General features: G+C 46.8%; 1 long non-coding RNA gene across 3 annotated transcripts; it reads left to right on the plus strand.

The window, feature by feature from the left end:
- The first annotated feature begins 1,368 nt into the window (after positions 1–1,368).
- Positions 1,369–24,029, plus strand: LOC130540886 (uncharacterized). Of its 3 annotated transcripts, XR_010110362.1 has the most exons (5): positions 1,369–1,634; positions 5,587–5,697; positions 5,876–6,135; positions 15,078–15,279; positions 21,897–24,029. It is a non-coding gene; the product is annotated as an uncharacterized LOC130540886 (long non-coding RNA). The 3 variants fall into 3 exon arrangements; XR_010110363.1 differs by lacking the exon at positions 1,369–1,634 and having other exon boundaries at positions 5,534–5,652; positions 5,876–6,141; XR_010110364.1 differs by lacking the exon at positions 1,369–1,634 and having other exon boundaries at positions 5,876–6,141.
- Positions 24,030–25,342: the final 1,313 nt, after the last annotated feature.

Consider the following 25,342-nt stretch of genomic DNA (forward strand, 5'->3'; position numbering starts at 1 on the left):
GATATATAGCAGGATAGCAGGATGAGGAGGTGGACAGGAAGAGAGATGAGAGGAGGGTCTATCGTAAGGAGGATATACAGTGAAGAACTCAATAATCACGTGACATTTGAGCAGAGGCTTGAATGTAGTGAGAGGAACAGCTGCGTATTAGGTTGGTGCAAAAGTTGGAGCCTGATCCTCTAAGGCCTTCTAGAACAGGATAATCTCTTGGTATTTTATTCTAAATGTATTGGGAAGCCCTAGGAGGGTATTGAGCAGGACGTTGTGTCTCAGAAGATGGCATGAGAATATTCCCAATGATCTGGCTAAAAATCTGGTGTAGCTCGCCCCATCAGTGCCCCGCCCATATCCCCTGGGCACTCACCTTTAGACCTGAAGGCTGCTTACTGCAAAGTCCAGCAGCTCTGCACAGTGCGACAGAGGGGGACCCAGCTCCTTAGCCGCTCAGGTCTGAGATGGCTGCTCCACTCTGTCTCCCCAAAGTTCTCAGCAGGAGTAAGCTGCTCCCTACATGGAAGTCCTGTGCCTTCTCCATGGACAGAGCGCTTCCGCAACGTTTGCAGAGCTTGTCCTTCTCTCACCTCCACCTGCCCCTGGCTTTGGGCACCCATCAGGCAAGTGTGCTGCTCCCTCAAGACCTTTCCTCCCCTGCTCACCCCCATCTATTTGGCCCAAACACTGTTCTAATTTCCAGTTCCTTGAAGAGAGGTTCTGATTGGCTCATCTCGCTTGGAAGGCCCCACCCCTTCTGCACAGTCCAATCAATGGCACTGGGGGTGGAGCCTGGTGGTAGAAAGGGGCCTCTTCTGCGCTGTTGTTGGGGCCGACACTCAGAGGAGGCGGGGCCAGGGTTTCATCAGGTTCTGGGGTTCCGGGACCCCCATTTGCCCAGTTTACAAACTCCCCATCTGGTACTTTCACTGCGCCTGGCACAGAATGAGTGCTTAATACAAACCATAATTCAGATAATCCGAGTTCCTGCCTCTACTTCTCCATCTACCAGCTGGGTGACTTTGGGTAAATCGCCTGGGATCTCTGTCAGTTTCCTCTTACGTTAAGTGGGAACAAGGACTATACCCCTGAGGTTGGCAGGTGGAGGCATCTCATCAGGGATGTGAATCAGCATGAGCTCTCATGTACTAGGCATCTAGGAGAAGATGCTGATATTCATGTTGGGCTAATTATAACCATTAGTACTAGGGACTACCGCCCCCGACCTAGGACAGCTCTGGAGCTGCCCTTTTTTCTCCCCGCCCCCATCCACGCCCCTCCCCAATCCATGCTCTGCGCTGCTGTGCTGGGACCTTGCCTTCCAGTTAATGGGGGTATTGTCCCCGCCCTGCGGGAACAAGGCGAGCTCAGCTGGCCTTAGTCACAGGTCAATTGCTTCATACAAATCCGCAGGGATCCGCGGATGCTGTGACAAGGGGCGGGCGAGGGAGGGCTCCGCGTCAGGGGCAGACAGCTCCAGGTGCTGGAGGCTGCCGCGCAGAGAGGCCCGCCCAGCCAGGATGTGCGTTGTCCTGAGAATCGAATTACCCGGAATCCCAGAGCTCACCCTCTCTGAAGGAGAGCAGGTGCCTCCTGAGAGCAGGACTTCTCTACCTTGGGGCACTATGAACATTCTGAGTGGGGTAAGTGTTTACTGTGGGAGGCCCTATTCATGGCAGGAGGTTTAGCAATCTCCCTGGCCTCTAGCCACTAGATGACAATAGCACCCCTGCCACCCCCACTGTGTAACAACCAAAAATGTCTCCAGACATTGCCAAATGCCCCCTGGGTCGGGGACGAGAGGGCAAAAGCAGCCCCAGTTGGGATCCACTGCTTTAGAGAATGGAGCTTGGAGCTGATTTCTGGGACAAATCCCATGGGACAGCCAGGAAGTGCACCTGGGTAAGTCTGGAGGAGGGTATGAAAAAGGGGAGGGCTTAGGCCCTGACCAGAAAGCATCCCAGTGCCGGGTAGAGATGAGGACCCCAAGTAGTGCTAAGTGGCAGCACTGCAGATGCAGAGGGTTGGAGCATGGCTTCATGGGAGGTGGTGTTCCTGAAGGAGGTGAGAAGTAGGCGGGTCTGGGGGTGCAGTGGAGGGGATACTCCAGGTGTTGGAAACAGCCTGAGTAAGGGCCCTGGGGGATGAAGTGAGCATGAGACCGTATGAAGATCGGACACAGGCTGGGATCTGTCAGGGCAGGGAATGGAAATAATATTAATAGCAATAAACTGTGACCTTGATTTTTGAGTACTGGCCATGTGCCACATTCTGTTCTGAGCAGGTTACTTGTGTCATTTCATTTAGTCCTCAAAAATCTCTACAAGGTAGATTTGATTATTATTCTTATCTTGCAAGTGAGGAAACCACGGCTCCAGATGTTTCGGGGTTCACCAGTGCACACAGCCTATAAAGGCAGGTTCACACTTCAAAGCCAGGCTATTGACCTTCTGGCTTCACTCCGTGCCCTCAGAGCCACACCCCTCTGGGTGGGTTTGAGAGGGTGAACACAGCAGCCTTCTCCTAATTCCCTGAAGGTGGGATCAGGGCTAATCCATCAAGTGAATGAATGAACACATGAATAAGTGAATGCACGAATAGAGGAAGACTCTGGTCTGCTGTGTGTCCTGCTCCTCAGGCAGAAATCACCTTCCCACCCTACTCCTGGCCCCACCCAGCACCCCCAGCTCTCTCCCTAGGTACTCTTTCACTTTGGAAACATTCACAGGGCTTGGAGCATGCTCTGGCATGAGTGCCCCAAGAAATGCGGGTTTTCTTTGATCCCCTAGCTGGGTCATGTAGAAAGAAGAGAAAGAGAGAAAGATCTAGACACCAAAAACTTCTAAGTGATGTAAACACCAGAGCAGCCGCCGAGAGCGCTCACTGCTTGTGTTGGTCTGCTAGGGTTGCCACAACAAAATACCATAGCCTGGGTGGCTTAAGACAGAAATGCATTTTCTCAGAGTCCTGGAGGCTGGAAATCTGAGATAGAGGAATCAACAGGGGCGGTTTCCTCTGAGGCTTCTTTCCTAGGCTTGCAGATGGCCCTCTTCTCACTGTGACCTCACATGGTCATCCCTCTGTCTGAGTGTCTGTGTCCTAATCTCCTTTTCTTTTAAGGATGCTTGTCAGATTGGATTAGGGCCCACCCCAATGACCTCATTTAACCTGAATTGCTTCTTTAAAGGCCTTATCTCCAAATACAGCAACCTTCTGAGGTCCTGGGGGTTAAGACTTCAACATACAAAGTATGAGGGTACAATTCGGTTCATAATGTTGGTTTATTTCGCAGGCGCCCTGAACGAGTGCCCAGATGCTTGTGAGGCCCAGATCTTGGGGTGTGCAGCCAGGAAGGGCTCTGCTAGCTTTCCCACCTCCCTCCTGACCTCTTCTGCCCCTCACTGGACCCAGCCCATTGGCTTCAGGATGGGCCCCACGGGACATGCTTTCATGGAACCTGAGGAAAGAATGCACTTACAACAGCGCCGGGAGCACAGAGGCTTCCCACTACCCTTTCCGAGAAGCACGTCTATTTTCTCTAATTTATTCAGTGCTGCTGTGCGTGTGTGGCCTCTCAGGTAAAGAGTGATTTCAGCTAACATGCACCATGCCTGCCACCTACCTGTACTGGAGATTTCAGACTGATGCCTCCCTTGGGTCTCCAGGGAACTTTCTGATTCAAATTCCATTTGATGCAGATTCTGAAAGTGTGCCTTGCGAGGGCCCTGGCCTGCCATCCTCATTATACTCAGAAGCCCAGAAGTAGCAGTGGCAGGGGTACCCTGGAAGCCCCGGGATTCTCATTAGGTGACAGATGCCACCACAGGCCTCTGCCATTTGCCAAGCTTTCTATTACAAGCCACCTGGGAACATTCACTCAGGGCTTTTTCAGACAGAGCTGCACATCTGGCACTATCTTGAGTCTGTGCCTCTGGGGACCCCGTCTGTACTCAGTTTCCCTATCTGCAAAATGAAAAACATAATACTTATTTCTCAGGGATGAATAGAGATAATTCAGCATGTTTTTCAAATTTCAGTGTGTTGCCTGCACCCTCATGAGTTTTACTATGACCACACGCCACCTGTACCATTATGTTTATTTTATTTTTTAGAGATGGAAGGTCTCATTCTGTTGCCCAGGCTGTAGGGCAGTGGTGCTATCCGTAGTTCACTGCATCCTCAAACTCCCGGGCTCAAGGGATCCTCTCACCTTAGTCTCTAGTACTACAGGTACACACTACCAAACTTGGCTGACTCCTTTATTTATATAGAGATGAGGTCTCGCTATGTTGCCTAGGCAGCTCTGGAACTCCTGGCCTCAAGCCATACTCCCATCTTGGCCTCCCAAACTGTTGGGATTACAGACATAAGCCACCACACCTACCTTCATTATTTATTTAATTAATATTTCCTTAAATGAATCCATGTTGAAAGACTTGAGCTGATCTATTTCAAAAGGAAATTTTTATATTATTAGCATTAGAGGAAAATTGATATCACTTGTCACAAATGCAAAGCAATAAGAAAAGACAAAGAAGACGACGTCATAACTGTTTATCTGTGTACCAACTAAACTGATGAAGAAGAGCCATGCTGTGCCTCCTGTGCTTTTGGAAGCACATGAATATAAAGGATGCCTAGGGTCTGGCACATAGTAAGTACTCAATGAATGATCACTGCTATGAAGAAAATGAGGCCAACGTGGTGTCTGCCCTTGGAAACATTTCTCTGAGTTGGTCAAGGGGAACAATTTTGCTCCAAGAAACTGTCATATTTATTCTTCTCTGATAATTAGAGTTCCACAATTTATCATGGTGGTAAGTTGCAAAAATGGCAACAACCATCACTCTTCCCAATAAGAAGTGATGTCCATTTCCTGCCCCTAAAATCTGGTCTGGCCTTGTGACTTGCTTCAGCCAATGGAACATAGCAGGAGTGCTGGTATACCAGTTCTAAGCCTAGAGGAAGAGGCTTTCCAAGGGGCCTGACAGCTTCTGCTTTCTCGGGCCCCTGCTATCACCATGTGAACAAGCCTGGGCTGGCCTGCTGCTGGATGAGAGGCCATGTAGAACCCAGCCAAGGTGTCCCAGTTAAGGCCATCTCAGAGCAGCCAACACCCAGCACCCAGCAGCCTGCCATCGGTCTCCAGATGCACGCATGAGCCCAACCAAGATCAGCCAGTCGTGCCTCAGACCAGCAGAACTGTGCAGCCCAGCCTGAGATTTGTGAGGAGTGACAAATGGTGTTTTCAGCTTCTAGATGCTGGGGAGATTTGTTATGCAGCAACAGCTGGCCTTCCCATTTTGTCTTGTTTGTTGCGATGGTGCCCAGTCATAGCAGCTCCATTTGTGCTAGAATTATTTATGTTTCCTCTTCCTAATTGTCTTCCCTTCCTTTTTCACTCCTTTGTGTGTGTTTTTGAAAGACACCTCAAGTATCTTTGGAAAGGAGCTGGATATAGATAATAAATTGAAAATCGAACTGAGAATTGGTCTGAGAGTCCCTGCCATTCTTGAGGCTAGCCTGTGGGGACACGAGGAAGCAAGGAAGATGGACAGCGGTGCTTTTGGTGACAAGGGGATCTTTTCTCTGCAGTGCCCACTTTGTTCACCTCTGCTCACTGGGGGAGCCAGGACACGGATCCAGGTTTTCTGACTCCAGGTCTCAGGCTTGCTCCATAGCGCCACCTGCTGGTGACGGCAATCGGTGTGGCGGGATGGGCTGGGGGAGGCGGGATGGGCTGGGGGAGGCGGGATGGGCTGGGGGAGGCGGGATGGGCTGGGGGAGGCGGGATGGGCTGGGGGAGGCGGGATGGGCTGGGGGAGGCGGGATGGGGGTTTGCTCCTGGCATTACCACTGGGCTCTTTCCGTTTGCTGGGCACAGGTAGGCACCCAAATCAAGACTCAGATTTCCTCATCTCAGAAGTTGTCCACTTCTTCTCCGACCTCCACGGTAACTCGGAACCACACCGTGGAGTTATCCCTGTGTCCTCTTTCTCGGAAGTTCCACATCCAACCCCTCAGCAGGTCTCAGCGGCACTCTCACCACCTCCTCTGCTCTGTTCCTGTTTCTCTTGGATGGCCGAATGTTTCCTAAGGAGTGTCTGCTGCTTCACGCTTGCCCCCTGGAGTGGCATCTAAAAGGTGCAGGTCAGATGAATCTTTCTTCTGCCAGGGCTCCCGGCTTAGCCAAGGAAAAGCACAAGTCCCTGATCATATCCTGCAAAATTCCACATCTGGGAACTCAGGCATATCAGGCCTGGTCTCTTTTTCTTCTTCCTTTTAAAATAACAAATACATTGACATGCCCCTTATTACACCATGCTGAAATGAAATTCATAGGCAATATCCCTATCTATAGACACAATTTACATAAATCCATGTAAGCCACATAATGCCCTAATTGTATTCTAGAGGAGAATTAAAAGGAAACTAATTTATAATAAAATAATAGTTATCTCAGCATGTAAATATTCCAGCCCAGCTCTTCTGAAAAACACAATGAAGGTGTCAAAGCCCCCTCTGCAGGTAGACTTTCTAAGAATGGGACACGACAAATACAGTTTGGCGCCCACTCAGTGATTCAAACTCCATGAAGGGCATGGTTTTCACTGATGGGGTCCTCATGAAGGTGATCAGCTCCTGATAAAGCCCCCAGAATAACAGAGCATAACCTCCGCTTGATCCACACACAAGCAGCAGCCCCAGAAATCTCAGTGTTTAATGAAATTGAGCAAAACATGAACACAAAACCAAAAATAACCCCACATTCCTTTGGGTTAAATGTGAAATCAAGTTAGGTTCCAGGCTCCAAATTCTATCTAGGTTTTTTACCTGCCTTGATATATGTTGGATAATTCTTTGTGTGAGGAGCTGTCCACACATCACAAAGCTTCTAGCATGTGGGCCTCTACCCACTAAATGCCATTAACACCCCCAATCTTTGTGATGACCAAAAACAGGCCTACAAATTTATAACCTTCCCACCACTCACCTATAATCTGGCTGTTCTGGCTTCCACCCCAACTTCTTTCCTGCTATATTCCTCCTCACCTACTGCATTCCAGCCCTACTGGCCTCCTGACCTATGAGTTTATCTGGGAGAAGAATGTTCTAGGCAGAGGGAACATTCAGTGCAAATGTCCTGGGGTGGAAATGTGCCTGTCTTGGTCCAAGAACAGTAAAGAAGCCAGTGTGGCCTTAGCAGGGTGAGTGAAGGATAGAGAAGTCGGAGATGAAATTAGAGGCAGCAGGGCCCAGAATGAGGGACCTGCGAGGTCGTTAAAGGGACTGACATTTTAAATTCAAATTGATGGCTTATTTTGAAATGTCAGGAGATTTTGCAAAACTGAGACTGCATTTCTGCATAGCAACCATTGGTGAGGCTTGTTCCCTGTGGCAGGGGTGTCTCCTCTTCAATTTGCCACAAGCCCCACCCATCCCTATTGCCTCATGCATCCACCTGCTTTGCTCATGTACATTGCCTGTCTGCCCCATAGGGATATGAGGTTACAAAGTCTCCCCACAGGGGAAAAGGCGCGGGGAAATATAGTGAATATGGGTGTGGAGGGAGAAGGCAGTTTTCCCCCTTCCCTCCTCTGGGGAGCACAAGCCCAGGCTTTTCTGGGAAGGGACTCTGGGAGGCTGTGGGTGAGGTCTCCTCTCTGACACTGCTCTGCATGCTCCACTCCCAGGCCACCTGCTGAGAAAGCATCTCTGCAGGGGAGGCCGAGGCAAGGGCACCCATGGGGACGCCTCGAGGAAATAGGGAAAATATTTTCCCAGGGAAAGCCAACACTGCCATTTGTTTTAGTTCCTTAAATTATATGTGTTATTTATTTTTTAAGTGGTCTGTCATTATTGGTGAATGGGGAAGCCACCCGGCCTCACAATGCAACCAAAATTTTAGATATTGCTATGTAGTTATTAACGAATGAGCTTTTCATCTTTGGAAAATGTGCTGTGCATGAAGCCCAGGGGGCTGGGTTTCTTGTTATTGGGTAATTATAGCCCATGAGGAGGGGGTGGCCTGGGTCTTCAGCAGCAGGCGGGGTGGGACTTTTCAGGCTCTCTGCATGGTGGCTCAGCCATCCATTCGTATATTTATTCAAACATGCATATTGGGCGCCTACTGTGTATGAGGTGCTGCTCCAGATACTGAGAGCAATGATATTAATATAAAGAATAAAGCCACCACTTTCATCATGCTTACTGTGTGCCAGGCACTGTTCTGAGTGCTGTACCTATATTAACTCATTTCATTATCCAAACAACCCAGCAGGTAGCATTTTCCCCATTTTACAGATGTGGAAACTGAGGCAGAGAGAGACAGGAACAAGAGACACAGGCTCCATGTATGCATAAGAAATTTCCATGCAATGGAGAAAAATCCAGCAGAATTATATGACAGAGAGGGCCTGGAAGGGGCCACCTGCAGATAGGGTGGTCAGGGAAGGCCTCCCTGGGGGAGGTGGTGGGGAGAAGGAGACAACTATGGAGAGACGTTAGTGCTACCCGTGGCGAATCCCTATGGGTCTGCAGAACCTCAATTCTTGCCTCCTCAGAAGAAACAATCCCACCGAGTAGGCATAAGACAGAAGGAGAGACCGAGGCAAGTCTTTAGAGCAGGAATGAACGTTTATTAAAAAGTTTTAGAGTGGGAACAGAATGAAGGCAAGCATATTTGGAAGAGGGCCAAGTGGGCAACTTGAAAGACAAGTGCCCTGTTTGACCTTTGAATTGGGGTCTTATATGTGGGCATACTTCTGGGGTCGGGCTTCTCTTCTCCCCTGATTCTTCCATTGGGATGGGCCGTCTGCATGCACAGCAGCCTGCCAGCGCTTGGGAGGGGAGCATGCACAGTATATTTACTGAAGTTGTACGTGTGCTTACTTGAGGCGTTCTTCCCTTACCAGTCAAATGTCCCTGGAAGGTCATATACCAAGTGAACGCTGCCATTTTGCCTCTTAGCGCGCATGCTTGAGTCCACTTGCCCAACTGCTGGGATCTTATCAGGAAGCTGCTGATCACCAGTTTCAGATGTTTTCAGCTATTGGGAGACTGCTTTTCTCTGGCGCTGGCTGCTACCAGTTAAGAAACAGAAAGAAGGAAGCTGGGGCCGAGGGAATGTGGTTTTGCTGTAAAAATCTGACTGCACTCAGAGCCTGGGACTTTCTAACCGGCATGTGATGGTCCTGGGTGGGGGGCCTTGGCTGCTAAGCTGGAGGCCGTGGTCAGGGCATGGCTGGGAATAGCGGTCTCTCAGGGTGCAGAGAGGACACTCAGGCACTTGAGTTGACCCTCACTTGTGGGTGGCTGGACAAGGAGGTGCTGAGGCCTCAGGCGGGGTTTCTCAAGGCAGAATTAAGGGCCACCTCCCCCATCCCCCACTCCCACCCTCTCCACTTAGGAATTCCCTGTGGTGTGTTTTTTTATTTTTTTTAACATATGCAGATTTATGGGCTTCACCAGATCCTTCTAATGCTAAATATTAATGGCATTTGCAGTCTGGAGCAGAGGAGCTGGGTGGGGGCACTGGGAGCTGAACACATCCCTAGACACGGCTGTCTCACTGGAGGGGGTTGAGTTCTGCAGAGAGAACCCTAAATGCAGAACCAGGACCGAGGGGCACAAGTTCTAGGAAGAAATTTTAATTCAAGTTACTCAAGGATTTTGTAAAGGCTGGAGCTGTCCAAAAGCTGGAAGACGTGGACTCTAGGGTCAGGCAGACCAGATTGAGTCTTTGCTTGACCCCTCTTGGTTGTCAGACCAAGGGACTTAACTTCCTGTTGCCTGAGCTTTCTCAGCAATAGAATGGGGACAAACACAGCAGCCACTCATAAGAGTGAAATGAGTTAACACGTGGACAGTGCCTAGAACACTGCACACAATAAGTGCTCAATAAATGTCAGCTGTAGTTATCAGCACATTCTTATTAATGGCAATAGAAGGACTTGCCTTTACAGGCAGATCAACCTCTTGTGAGGACAGAAGCAGACTCTAATGCCCCTTGTTACTGATTCAAGGGGCCTGTAGAAGACCCTTCCACCCTAAAGTGATGTTTCCAACTGTCTGCTATTGCCACGGGCTAAAATGGCAATGGCTTTTGCTTCCCTGCTCTGGGGTCTCTCTGGGATGCTCTAGAAAACTGGGAGAATAAACAGATCCAGCCTGGCCACAAGGGACTCTCTAAGCATCAGATGCCATTAGCCAACGGAGTGTCCTTCCCCATCACTTGGGCATCACAAAGTCACCAGAATTCTTACGCCTTTGAGAAAGGGTGTGCCATGCCGGTCGGTAGTGTGACTTGTACTGGATCAAAGTCTCTCTCTGGAGGAAGATGGGCCCAGGGACTGCTCACTACCAGAGAACATTTCAGCCTTCCCTCTGAGACTGGGTTCTTTCTGCTGAGAGCCTGTGGAGGCTGAGATGGCCAGGTGGGGAGTGATGATTGATGATGGTGATGATGATGATGATGATGATGATGATGATGATGGTGACGGTAAAGATGAAAAAGAAGAGAAAATCATAAAGATGGCAACCATTACTATCGTTCTTTCTCACTCTGCTGAGCACTAATAATGTATCAGACACAGCATTCAGGATGCTTCCCCATTCATTATCCCAGCTAATCCTTGCAGCAACCTTTATGAGGTGTGTGCTGTCGTCTCTACTTTATTTAAGAGAGAAAATGAGGCTGGTGGAGTTGAAGCTCCATGTTCAAGGCTACCAGGCAAGCAGGAGGTGGAGCTGGATGAGAGCCTAGTTCTGGGCATCCAGGCCCTTAACCGCTAAGCCATGCTGTCTCAATGTAGCCACCCCAGCAACCTTGGCCCAGTGGGCCGGTAAGGCTGGCTTGTTGAGAAAGGGACCCTGGTATAGGGCATACCCTTGGTGTCAATGGGGTGAGTTTGAGAGATGGGACTGTTGAGGACTGAGGAATGTGAAAGGCAAGACTTTTTAGCAGAAGCTGCCTCTAAGGAGAGGCCTCCTTCATCACCCTGCTCAGACTGCACTCCACCCTTGGCATTCCACACTCCCTCGGTATTGCAAGACAAGGCAATGATAACCACTCGATTTCAACTGAAATCACTTGTTTTTTCCCCCTTCCCAACTGGGCTCTCCCCTGAGACCCAGGTGTTAATGAAATCAAACAAATGAAAATGGGTAAATTATTGCAAAGCTATGAACACCTCCGCAGGGCCACGCCTCACTAGTTTCCAATACCACCTCATTCCGGAGGCTGCCGGAGGAGCTGAAGCAATTTTGTCCCATGGGTGAGGTGGTGGAAGGAAGGGACAAAAGAGACAAGATATTGCAATCAGAAGGTCGCTGACCCAGGCTTTTGTATAATTATAGAATTTCATTTCGGGCCAACTGGATGGACGACTGAGCTTGTTGGCAAATTAGTGGTGAAAAATAAAGCAATTTTTAGCGTCCTTGAAAGAGTTGCCACTCCAGTGGAGTGTCAGGGCCCCAGAGTCGGGGAGGAAGGGATGGATGGAGAAGAGGGGCCTAGGTTGGAAGCAGCTAATCATTTGAACTCATGAAGCAGAGACGTTTTAGTTGGGGATCTGGGTGAACATGCCCCTTGCTGCCCAAGGGGATGATCCTGACTACCTTTGGGGTGTGTCTTCAGGATAGAAGGTGCTGAGACATGAATCTGGCCTGAACTGTGCTCTTCCTAGAATGATTCTCCAAGAATCAGGTGCGGAGATTTTTCTTTTTTCTAAGTAGTGTCCAGACCAGTTTGACATATAACCCTGGCTTTGCCTTGACATGACCAAGGACAAGCCTCTTAGTCTTTCTGAACCTCAGTTTTAATTATTTTGTTAAAATGGAGAACAGGAACATTCACCACATGAGATTAGCCCAGTTGATTATAGATGAGAAAGTACTTTACACATTAAAATGAAATATGGTTTTGCTTGATATTATTCTTTCCACGTTTTTATTATGAACATTGCTTTTTATTTTTAGCAAATAGATTTGGCCTCTTGCCTTATCACCAATTACCTTTATTATTATTATTGTTGTTGCTATATCTGCCCATGCATCCACTCTATAATTATTTTGTTGACACTTTTTTTTAGATTGTCTTACTTTTGCAATTTTCACTTAAATACCCCTTCTAGCTTTACGTTAAGCCAAAATATACATGAACATACTGGTTTCTTTTCTTTCTTTTTTTCTTTCTTTCTTTCTTTCTTTCTTTCTTTCTTTCTTTCTTTCTTTCTTTCTTTTTCTTTTCTGAGACAGAATCTCTCTCTGTTGCTCAGGCTGGAGTGCAATGGTGTGGTCTTGGCTCACCACAACCTCTGCCTCCTGGATTCAAGGGATTCTCCTGCCTCAGCCTCCCAAGTAGCTGGGATTATGGGCATCCACAACCACACCTGGCTAATTTTTTGTATTTTTAGTAGAGACGAGATTTCACCATGTTGGCCAGTCAGGTCTCGAACTCCTGACCTCTGGTGATCAGTTCGCCTTGGCCTCCCAAAGTGCTGAGATTACAGGTGTGAGCCACCGCGCCCAGTTCGCAGTCTGGATTATTAATGACCCTATTTCAGATCAAAAGTTCCCGAGGATTGGAGAGAGGGACAAGACTTGCCTGAAGACATACAGTCAGGCAGTGGTAGAGCCAGGACTCGAACTCAGAATCCTGTGACCCCCAAAGTGCTGTGTCCTCTCCATGAATGGACCAGACCACAGAGGCTGGGAAGTGGTGTCGTTACTCTCTTCCTCTCCCCATAATTAACCAGTTGGGGAAGGTGAGATAAACCAAAGCTGAACTAGGTACCCACAAGGGTTTACATTAGCCTTAGCCCATTCAGGGTTTTCCGCTCATATCACACAGAGCTTTTGTGTGTTGGTGAGCCAGGCCAGGTGAGCCTTGAGAAGTGATGTGGTTCTTGATGTTTCAGGGGAAGTCAAGAGGGAAATTGTGATGTCTTTGAATTTTAGGACAAGATGGGGGGAAACTGCAGCTGGATTTATATATAGGCTCTCCAGTGGGGCCATATGTGGGCATCTAGGGATAAGTGGGGGCAGGAAGATCACCTGCTGTTAGCCCATTGATAATTTGATCACAGATAGGTACCTCTGGGAGGCTTCCAAAATAACTGGAGACATAAGAGCATTCCCAGGAAGAGAACTAAAGAGAACCCCTGCTCTCTAGAAACTGGGAGCAGAGGGAAATCATGGGATGGTTAGAGAATAGTATGAGATGGCACGTGAGAGAGTAATAGAAGATGTTACAAGATCCTAGGAGCAGTTGGCATTTTGGGGAAGGAGAGACTGGGACATTGGGGTAACCTGGGATGGCTGCCTGGAGGAGGTGAGACTTTATCAGGGATTTGGGAGGAGAGTACATTAGCCAGAACGTTTAGCTACAAAGATCAGAAAGTGCATCTTGACCTGGTTAAAGCAAAGTTAAAAAAAGAAAAAAAAGAAAAAAGAAACCTTATGTTTTGTTTTGTTTGTGGCTCATATAAACAGAACGCTCAGGGTGAAGCCTATGAACCCAGGTGCTACAAAACTGTGGTCCACGCTGTGGCCGTGTGTTCATTTCTTAGCTCTGCCTCCCCTGGGTTGGGGTGGTTATTTAGCAGCTTGCTACATGGGGCTGTAAAGATGCCCCTGGCAACTCCAGTTTTCAAGGTCCTTGTATCCTGTGTCTCAAAGCGTACCTGCAGGATTTTAATATACGGAGGTGGCCACGGGATGACACAAAGGGGTCAATGGCATTGAAATAAGACCTTTGTTACTGAACAGCTCATGAGAGAAGGGGCATACTACACCACAAGAGGCCTCAGAGAGAAGCATCAGTTTTGGTCAGGAGGCAGAGGGAGTGAGGGGGAAGCCTCTGCCAGAGCCTTTATTAGGGTTTCCTCAGGCAAGGCAAGGCATTGGGTATGGGTGTGGGGGGTAGTTAGTTTAGAATTGGCTCTTCTGAATAATTCTGTCAGGCTTTGGGGCATAGGGACTTGTGTCTCGTGGTCTGGTACTTGAGCTTGGGTTGATTTGGGGCAGGGGAAATATTGCCTTGGGGTGTGAGAGTTGAATAAAGGAAGTGTTTTGGGGTATGGACTCAGGGTTGGTTGGTTTGCATATGAAAGGCGTGTAGTCAGGTGGAGTTTATTATCTCTAGGAATCAGCTAGTCCTGGGAGAGGCAGTTTCTCTCCAGTTAGAGAGGCCACAAATGCCAGAGCATCAATACTACAGAAAATAAGCAAATATTGTTAATACAATTGGCCCAATGGGTGGATGCCCAATAGATAAATACAGACTCTAAGAAAACACAGGACATCCTGCGAGCATCTTTTTCTTCCTAGCTTTGATGGGATGGAGTCCTGTGATTGGTCAGTCCTGAGAGACGCACCTACCCCGGGAAGGCCAGGCCAACCTCGTTGGGAACACAGGAACATGTTACTGCAATGGTTGGAGGGATGATGATGATGCTTGGCTGAAAACCCTGTGTCTAGGGGAGAGAAAGGATTCTGCTGTGGTGGGCTGAGGGCAGGGGCATTTCAGAAATAGGAGGAAGAGGCAGGACAGAGATGTTAGCCATTTATGAAACAGTCTTCATACATTACTGTCTTCAAACTATCTTGCCTGCTCCTTCCCTTGTCAATATCTCAGATGGATGGGTTAGCTTTCCTGTTAACTTCTGTAATTGACTCATTTTCAGGTATTAAAATGTCCAGCCTAGTTTCTATCAAATCCAGTCTTGCAGCCTTTTCCAGTCTTCTTCCTTCCTCTTGTCTCAGCTTGACTTGAGCTGGAATCCTGGAGGAGGGGAGGTTGGGGAACCGGGACTGTCTGGCATCTTCCTCCCTCCTTGCCCTCTTATCTGCTGCTGTGGGTGTTCTGTCCCCTGTGTGTGAGCCCTGAGGTGAGAGGACAGATATTATCCTGGATAGGCTGTTACAAGGCATCAATTCTATCAGGGAGTGGCATCTTCTGTTGGCTTTCATGGGGCATCATGGTTTTCTCAGGAAGGATCTCTGTGTGACACTATTTCTGGGTATGGGTTTCCTGTTCTCTGGGTGACCTCATGGGACCTTTCTCTCGCTCCCCTTTCTTGCAGGATACCCTACAACTAACAGGCATGATGCCATCAAGACATCTTGAGCCTGGCTACCTCCCGTGGCCTGTATTTTGTCCACAGGAAACTTGCGCAGTCTCACTACAGCAAATTGAGGTGGTATGGGGTGCCTGCTGCTGCCTCTCTCCTCACGTTTCCACAGAGGGCTGCCCCAGCCTGACTCCCACTTCCAGAGTTTCTCCAGGTAAGAAATGGGTGTGAATCTCTGTACATATACGCTGTGGTGGGCATGCACCTCTCCTTGCTGTCATATTCCATGGGGTGAAAGTCACAGTTAGCACCTGTCACTTTCTTCCTGTGGGCTCTGCTCAATGTACCAGGGGAGCTGACATGCTTGGGAATAGGAGTCTGTGGATAAATACCCCAGCTTCCTTGCCTTTATTTGGGACACAGTGTGTGCATGATAGTCATCAATGGGTTTGAGCTCCAGTTGCCCACAATCGTTCCTGCTCATTAATGCATGCTGTATTGGCTTCCTTTCCATCCCTCTCTCATTTTCCTACTTCCCTCTCAGTACTTCCTGGAATATTTCTCAAACTGCTGTACTTGAGTCTTTAGCACAGGGTCTGATTCCAGGGGGAACCCAGCCTAAGACATGTGTCCTTAAGCTCCCAAGTACACACTCCCAGGATGGTTCTTATCTCATCTCATCCTATCCTAGTTGAGGGTGGAATGGGGCTCCCAGACTCCGCAGCTCAGCAAGCCACCAGCCATGGGTATCAGGCTGGTCCCTGAAGCCAATCTCTTGAGCAACCTCCCATGCTTGGTGGCTGCTGTGCCTTCCATGCCTTGTCCCTTTCTGTACCTCTTCCTGAGTCACAGTGCTCTCTGCCCAGGGTGACAACTCTCAAAGCTGACTATCTTTTTACTTCCCCATATTTCTCTCAAACATTTACTCCTCTCCTTATATAGATTGGAGTGGGTGATGGGGATACTCTTAGGTCTTAGTGGGTGACCTGTTAGGCCACCTCTTAAGAAGTCTGAGGGGGTGTGTCCTGCAGCTCCTCTATAGAATATGGGGCACTTATCACTTATCTTATGACAAATTTAGCTCAGGGACTTAGTCAGAGACAAAAGTCCCACTCACCAGCTTGTTTCAAAATACAGCTGATGCACATACACCTACCCTGAGACCCCGCAATTCTACTCCTTCATATGCACCCAACAGAAATGTGCTTATATGTTCACCAACAGACACATACAAGAAGGCTTATGGCAGTGCTATTGGTGATATCACAAAACTGGAAAAAAAGCCAATGCCCATAAACTGTAAAAGAGATTATTATATTGTGATATAATCATACGGTGGGTTACTACTCAGCAATTAGAATTCATGAACTACAACCTCATGTAAAACCATGGATGAAACTCACAAACATGGTTGAGGCAAAGAAGCCAGACACAAAGGCATATATACTGCGTGATTCCACTTATAAAGAGTTCGAAGTCAAACAAAATTTACCTGTGATGTAGAAGTCAGGCTCATGCTTATCTTTAGAAGGGAGGCATTGACCGGGAGGTACCATGAGATGAGCTTCTGGAGAGCTGACCATGTTTCATTTCTTGACCTGGGTGATGGATGTCTGGGTGTGTTTACTTATGCAAATTAATCCATCAATACACTCAGGATTTGTGCTTCTTTATTACATATGGCATGCTTCAATTTCTGTATTAATATATGAATACCAGGCCAGTATAAACCTGCTGGGAGCATGCTAAGCCTGACAAGAGGAGAAAGAGGTCTCATTCTGAGGGAGATGCATGAATGAGCAAGTAAGTACTGTCAGGAGGCAAGAGAACACCTCTGGGATAGGATTTCTGCAGTGTTTGATCAAAAGTCCAGAACATATAACTGAACAAGTAAGAATTCATTGAATTGACATCACTGTCTTGGAATGTAAGATTTAATACCCTTGCAAAGGCCTGAGGAGATGGGACAAACTCACTGCTAAAGAAGCTTCTAGAAGCCTAGAGAAGGCACTGGCCCATACTGAGATGAAGTAGAAATAGCTGAGTTTCCCCGGCAGGAGGAAAAAACCTGAGGGAAAGGGACATGCAGTATTTGAGGCCAGAAGGCCCATAGAGGATATGTTCCATTGGAGGACCCAGAGGACACACCATTCACCAATAACATTAGGAGTGCACTGGTGAGAAGCACACCAGTCTCCCAAGTAACTCATTGTTGGCTCTCCTCTGCAGATTAAGGCTGCTGATAGGAGAGACAGATGCAGAACTGGACCATTAGGAAGATGATGACTTCCTAATATATCAGAAGCCAGAGGACTACAATTATCATAAAGACTGGCAAGGTCAGAAGGGCTGCAATGGTGGCTTGAACTGAGAGCATGGATAACAGAGCCTGGTGTCCTTAGAGGCAAAATATTTAGGCAGCCAATAAGGCTGCTGCCTAACATTTACAAACAGAAGGCAAATATGGAGGAACAGAGGTGGAGAACTTCTGCTTTCAGCCAAGATGGAGTAGCAAGTTTCAGATTTGCTCTTGTTCCTGAAACAACCAAAAATACACAAAATAAGTGAAACATTAGTTTTCTAGACATGAAAATTTAGGCAATGAAGAGGAATAACCTTTCAGAAATAGGAATCAAATGAAGGGAGCCCTATGAGTGCCCCATCTTATTACCTTGAGAGATTTTCCAGTTTATGGCACAGAAAGGGGAAACTCAGGTAGACTCTCGAGTTCAGAAGGCAGAGTTCAAAGTTGGGAGAGAAAAAGGCAGTTAGAGTTTGTAGGATGGTACACTGGAGAAGAGAATGCTGCAAAGGGGGATAACTCTAGAGGTCTACAGAAGGATTCCCTCAAGTATTCAGAAAAGAACTGATAAATACCTATGTGTCAGGAAACTGACCAGGGCTAGGGATAGAACCATCCGAAACGACTGTAAGGAATAGCACTCCATACTCACACAGGGCTGGAAATAGTGCTTGTTTCCATTAGCCATAAGGGAAAACCTAAAGATTCATGAGGCATTGGGTAGAATACACAGAAGGGTCTTGACTCAGTTGTGTGGAATAATTTGCTGTAGATTGGACATTGTTCTGGTTCTGCCTAATGAATCTTAAAAGCAAGACCCTGAAGGATCAAACTGTTTCTGCATAACTGAACTGTATCCAAAACAAAGCTCAAGAATATTTTTAGGAATTAAAAAATCCAGCATACACCAAAGTGAAATCCACAATGCTTGGCATTCAATAAAATATTACTAGGCATGAAAAAAAGCATTAAAATATCTCCCATAATAAGGAGAAAAATCAGGCAAATAAAATTGACCAAAACTGACACAGAAGTTAGAATTAGCAGACATTAGTTAATATTTAATCATTAGCATTGTACATATTTTAAAAGTTAAGTAGTGATATGCAATAGAAAAAATGATCCAAATTGAACTTCTAAGTCTCATAGTACAATATGTGAGATAAAAAATACACTGCATGAGATCAATGGTATATTAGATACTGCAGAAGAAAAGATTAGTGACTTGAAGACATAGCAATAGAATCTATCTGAGCTGAATACACATAAAAAAGGCAACAAGAACAAAAACAAACAGAGCATCAGTGAACTGCGGGACAACTTTATGTGACCTCTTATATGTAGAGTACTCAAAGGAGAGGAGAGAGAAGTATGGATAAAAATTTTAAAAAGTAATGGCTAAAATATTTCCCAAATTTGATAAAAACTGTAAACCCACAGATTCAAGAAATTCCATAAAATTGAAGCACAGGAAACATGAAGAAATCCATAACAAGGCAGATCATAATCAAACTACTCAAAACTGGTTGTAAAAAGAAAGTCTTAAAAGCAGCCAGAGGGGAGAGAAAAAGAGTCTTGGTATACACGGATAAAGACAATGGTGACAGAAGATTTCTTGTTGGAAACAATGCAAATGGGAAGATAGTGGAGCAATATTTTTTAAAAGCAAAGGAAAAAACATATCAACTTAGAATTCTATACCCAGAAAAAATATCTTTCAAAGGAAGGAGAAGTGGCCCAAGTTGAAAATATGTAGAGATTCCTGGACAGAGGCCAATAGCCTGGCTGCCTGGTCAGAGTCCTGGAAGGAAAAGGATGAAAGGATTGGAGACAAGGAGGTCTGAGGTTGAGACATATGGATGGACATATGGACATTGGTGTGAACTCTGAAGATTTTTTTATCACATATTAACTCTGATAAGAAGCTATCCACCACAGAAGAGGCACTGAATAAGAAGACAAAATGACTCAGCCAGTTGACTTTAATCACCCTTTATCATTGGCCACCCCGGAACTGGCAGAATGGACAAATGAATAGAATGGTCATGATTGTAGAGACAAAGGTTAGTATGGGTCTCATTATGAATTTCCACTAAGGAAAGACAATGTAGCTACTGCTGCCGCTGAATACCTAACTTGCCAGCACCATGGACCAATACTGAGCCTCTAGATCTGGCACTATTCCTCAAGGAGACCACTGAGCCACTTGGTAGCAAGTTGGCTACATTGGGCCCCTTCTATTCTAGAAGGACCAGTGGCTCAACCTTATAGGATAGATACCTATTACAGGTATAGTTCTGCCTTTCTGCCTGCAGAGTCTCAGCTGGCACAACTACTCAGGGATTTGTAGAATTCTTGATTCACAGACATGGAATCCCACACAATGTAGCATCTGTCTAGGGAACCCATTTTATAGTGAAGAAGGTGTAAAATTGAGTCAGTGACCATAGGGTCTATTGGTTATATCGCATACCATATAATCCAGAAAGAACTGGCCTCATATAGTGCTAGAATGGCCTTCCAAATGCACAAGTAAGTGCCAGCTTGGAGGCAAGGCCATCAGATGCCATCTTTCAGAATGCAATACATGCATTCTATCAGAGATCCCTGGGTCCCAGATAGGAAAAGTACATGGACTCAGGAACCAAGGAATGGAAACATCCCTTAACATTATTCCCACTGACCCTGCAGGGAACTTTATGCTTTCCATCCTCCCAACTGTGGACTCTGCTGGGATTAAAGATTTTGGTTCCCAAAGAGGATATACTCTTGCCAGGGACACAGCAAGAATACCATTGAATTACAAAACTACCACTGCTACAAGGGTGCTTTAAATACTTTGTATCCAGGGGCCAGCAGGTAAGAGAGGAGTCACCATCATGGTGGAGATAATTGATCCTATCATCAGGAAGTGATAGAGCTGCTAGTACACAATGGGGATGAAGAGGAATATGTGTGGAACTTGGTATTCCCTTTCCCCATTGTAACTGTGAAGGAACACATGCAGAAAACACAACGTAAGAAATGCATGATAAGGCCGGTTATGGTGGCTCACACCTGTAATCCCAGCACTTTGAGAGGCCAAGATGGGCAGATCGCTTGAGCCCAGGAATTCAAGACCAGCCTGGGCAACATGGCAAAACCCCGTTTCTACAAAAAATACAAAAATTAGCCAGGCATGGTTCACCTGTAATCCCAGTTACTTGGGATTTGTTGCTTGGATGCATCTGTAATCCCAGTTACTTGGGAGGCTGAGGTGGGAGGATGGCTTTAGCCGGGAGGCAGAGTTTGCAGCGAGCCGAGATCAGGCCGTAGCACTCCAGCCTGGGTGAGAGAGCGAGACTCTGTCTCAAATTTGTACCTAAATTGGTACACCTTCTCTGCCCAACTCTCCTAAACACCTTCCCTTCTATATTTCTTCACTGTGGGGTTCTATTTTCCCTTTCATGGATCTGATCCTAATTAGTGATTGTTTTATATTTCTGTGTGTGTGTGTGTGTGTGTGTGTGTGTGTGTGTGTGGTCCTGCTCCTTCGAAATGTGAAGTTTGTGTGGACAGGATGCTTTGAAGGATACCTGCATTGTTTACTGCTGTGCCCATGGTACCTGGCACATGACAGGCATTCATAGTTCCCATGGGCCTCTCTTTCTGAGGGGACACTTAGAAGAAGGGAGGTGGCAGGATGAGCTACAACACCCATTGCTCCATTGATCTCAGGACCACAAATGGTACCCATCTTCTTCCTCTTCCACTACCTTTCCTGAATCCTCCCACCTTCTCCAGGTCTTGATGACTTGTTGGTGGTGCGATACCTGTTAAATGAATGTTCAATAAATGGTGGGAAAATTGAGGAAGCACACATTAAACATATAACAATGCTTTGAAAAAACCCAAGTGCTCTACTTTCCAGAAGTGCCCACTCAGTGATCTGGTAGTATTTCCAGCCTCAATCACCAAGACTCTCCCTGTGGCTGTTTGGAGCATGGGCCCAGGCCCCAGCATGGGGAGGCACCAGCTGGGAGGATGCTGAAGCCTCCTGGCTGCATTTCACCAGAGGCCAGATACACATTCATAAGGTTGAGGTGATGAGCCATCCTCTTGCTGGAGTGGGTACTTTAGGAACATTACCCCTTGAAAAGCATCTCCCTGGGATAAATGCTGAACAGGGTGTTTATCTTCAGAATGCGAAATGTATGAAGTGCTGTAATTAAACCAGCAGGGGTGGGGATGGAGCACTAGCTCCAAACAGTTTCTTTGAAGATGAAAGTCATTAGATTTCAATGAAAATCTAGGATGCAGCATCCCACTGACACAAGAATATTTAACCTACATCCTAGAGCGGGGCAAGCAATTGATAGTATGATTGATAATAACTTGATTGCAGTAATTGTGAAGGGGAATTTGAAAATGGTTAGATTAGCAGGAAGCAGGCAATGAGTTGATGGTATCTTTGTGGAGCCAAATTTTCCTAGAATGTTGAATGTTGAAGTTTCTCCACGTTCTTTTTTTTTTTTTTTTTTTTTTTTCAGCCAGGAGAATCCTGAAATCTCTGTAAATAAGCAATCCAGGAGCCAGAGAATCATGGGATCTCATATAAACAAATCATCCAGGAAAAACATAGCCAGAGTCTCCATTTGGTAAACCTCCGTGACTGGGGATCCCCTGCCACCCAGAAAGCAGTATTGCCTGCAATGCATGTCATCACTGATTTTTACTGCTGCAGCAGACTCCGTCAGACCTGCCTGCTTCTTCAGCGAATTGTTCAGTGCACACCACCAGCTACCTGCTGTAAGCATTCACACTCCTCTACCTGCCTAGCAGCATTTCTCAGCTGAACACAGGCCAGGCCAGAAGTGCCAGGGATTTAATGCCCTTAGAAGCAGCTCTCTACCAATGACAAATGGAGCTGGTGGATACATTCTCAGCTTCCTCCCCTCTCAGGTGGAATAGCCCTGAGATGTGCCCTACGCAATCTCCCACAAGTCCCCAGCAGGCTCAAGCTCCCATTGTCCAACCCTGGTAACCTGCTCATCGACACCCCTGTCTTGCCTTCCCTTCCTGGCCTCACTTTCTCACTCTCTTACTGTTGCCTCCTGAGATCGCATCCAAAATAAATGACCTGCACCCAGATCTGTGTCTCAGAGTCTGCCTCTGGGGGAACTCAAAGTAAGATAACTGTCGAGTGTTTTCAAGGGTGAGACGCAAACCATGGACAAGTGGTTCAGCTGGGCCACTGGCCAGTCAGAAAGGGCTGCCAACTGCAGTACCAGGCCTTACCTCCTGACCTGTGCATGGCCATGGGAGGGTGGGGATGCGTGAGGAAGTTATCTTGTGACTTGCATCACTGCAGAGGGCTGGAAGTGCCGGAGACTGTGGTTAGGCACCAGGGGAGGCCCTCAGGGTTTCAGGGCAGTGGTAATGAACCAATAAGCACAGAATTATTTCAATATTTTGTCTGATGGAGCTAGCCAGTGACTGCTGTTTATCAATTCTGAATATATTTGAAATTTATAAAAATTATTTCAGTCACTTCTGGGGTCAGGGAAGTAATAGAAGTGAATGAAGCAGGCTAAGTGTAAGAAAAATCAAGCAGCTGACCCAGTGTGGTGACTTACGCCTGTAATCCCAGCACTTTGGGAGGCCTAGGCAGGTGGATCACTTGAGGTCAGGAGTTCGAGACCAGCCTGGCCAACATGGCAAAACCCCATCTCTACTAAAAATACAAAAATTATCTGGGCATGGTCGTGGGCGCCTATAATCCCAGCAGTGAACCAAGATCGTTCCACTGCACTCCAGCCTGGGTGACAAAGCAAGACTCTGTCAAAAATAAAGAAAGAAAGAAAGGAGGGAGGGAGGGAGGGAGGGAAGGCAGGCAGGCAGGCAGGCAGTCAGGAAGGAAGGGAAAGAGAGAAAGAAGAGGAAAGAAATAAAGAAAGAAAGAAAGAAAGAGAAAGAAAGAAAGAAAGAAAGAAAGAAATCATGCACCCACATGGACACATGGATATTTATTTTTCCATTTGATTGGCAGGGGTAGAGAAACACAGCAGCCAGCACAAGCTCGCTGACAAATGTCAGCAATGGCAGGGTGTTGGGAGACAACAGGGTGGAGACAGGAGTGTCCTTGCCTTTCTTAAAGGGGCGACCATGTCTCACTCCAATCAGTTGTTACCTTGTGGGATATGGGCCTGGTGGTGCCAGCTTTCTAAGAGACTTAGAAATTTTAGATTCTTGGCCAAGCATGGTGGCTCACGCTTGTAATCCCAGCACTTTGGGAAGCTGAGGCAGACAGATTACGAGGTCAGGAGATCGAGACCATCCTGTCTAATATGGTGAAACCCCGTCTCTACTACAAATACAAAAAATTAGCCGGGCGTGGTGGCGGGCACCTGTAGTTCCAGCTACTTGGGAGACTGAGGCAGGAGAATCACTTGAACCCAGGAGGCAGAGGTTGCAGTGAGCCGAGATCACACCACTGCACTCCAGCCTGGGCGACAGAGCGAGACTTCGTCTCAAAATAATTAATTAATTAAAAAAAAGAAAGTTTGGATTCTTATATGACATTCTTCAGTTTCAAATAATTTAAAACCACTATGTGAGCCAAATGAAACATAAGTGTGTGCTGGTCCAATGAGCAGGCTGCCAGTTGGTGACCTCTGTCTTAAAGAGTGGATTTGAATTCAAAATTGCCTCCCATTAACTGGCATCCCCCACTGGGTGGTGTTGCTGACCTTGCCTCTGTCTCTACCCTCCTCTCACTGAGCTTCCTCCTAAGTTGCTTGCATCTGATCCCTTGCACTTTTGTATGTGGAGACACTGAATGCAAAGGGCTGAAGCCCGGCTGGGACCTGCCTTCCTTGGTTATCTGTTCCTAACCAGATATACTGCAGGACCTCTCTGCACATGGAGAGAGTTATGTCCAGGAGGCCTGAGTGGAGACTTCCTGAAAATGATGCTGCTGAGGGAGGAGGCGCTGAAGATGGGTCTGGATTCATGGTTGAGGGAGCTATGGAGTTTAGCTTGGAGAAGACTCTGTGTGTGTGTGTGCATTATGTGTGTGCAGGTGTGTATATGCATGTGTGTGTGTGCCTGTGTATGTGGTGGTGGAGGCGGAAGAGTGGCAGAGGAAAGCAGGCAGATAGCTGAGAGTTACCTTCATATGTCTAAAAGGAGAAAAAGGCACCTTTCTTCCTACAACTCAAAACTAAGATTAAAAGTAGAAGAGAGAAGGTCAAGCTTGCTGTTTTTTTTTTTCTTTTTTTCCCATTGCACAAATTCTCAAAAGCTTAGTTGAGAGTGACAGATTTGCAACTCAGGCTGACCTAAGCAGTAAAGGGAGATTACTGGTTTATGTTACGACAGGGGAAGATGGACTTCAGGGATTGCTGGATACAGGTGCTCAATTATATTAGCATTTTCTCTCTCTCTCCCTCAGTCCCTTCATCTCTCTGCTCTATTTTCCTCTGGACCAGCTCCATTTTCAGGCAGGTTCTCCCCTTTTGGTGATAAGACAGCTGCAAGTATCTCTGGATACATATCATCACAACTTTCATTGCTTCCCTAATGGCTCAAGAAGTCTCAAGTAAATCTACCCATAAGTCAATCCTAGAGCTAGGGGGAATGGAATGTGCCAATCAGGTGGGCTTAGAGCATGCACCCATCCCTGGAGCTAGTGGAGGTGGGCTTAGCTCCACCAAACTACATGAATTGAGAATAGGGAGGGATGGTTTGGAAAGGAAAACCAGAATGCCTTTGCCAGAGGAAGAAGAAGAAGGCATGGCCAATAGTATGGTAGAAACCACCAAAATCTACTAGATCCATCATGAAAAATCAAGTGACATTACAGAAACCCTGAAAGAGGAGAGACAAAAATATTCATCTCTAACCTTATCACTGGAACTCAACTATAGGTAATATTTTAAATTGAATTTTGCCCCCCAACACCTTTACACTTCTAATGTATTTTAAATTTATGTGT

Source organism: Pan paniscus, chromosome 18 (genome assembly GCF_029289425.2).
Source record: "Pan paniscus chromosome 18, NHGRI_mPanPan1-v2.0_pri, whole genome shotgun sequence".
Classification (NCBI taxonomy): Eukaryota; Metazoa; Chordata; class Mammalia; order Primates; family Hominidae; genus Pan; species Pan paniscus.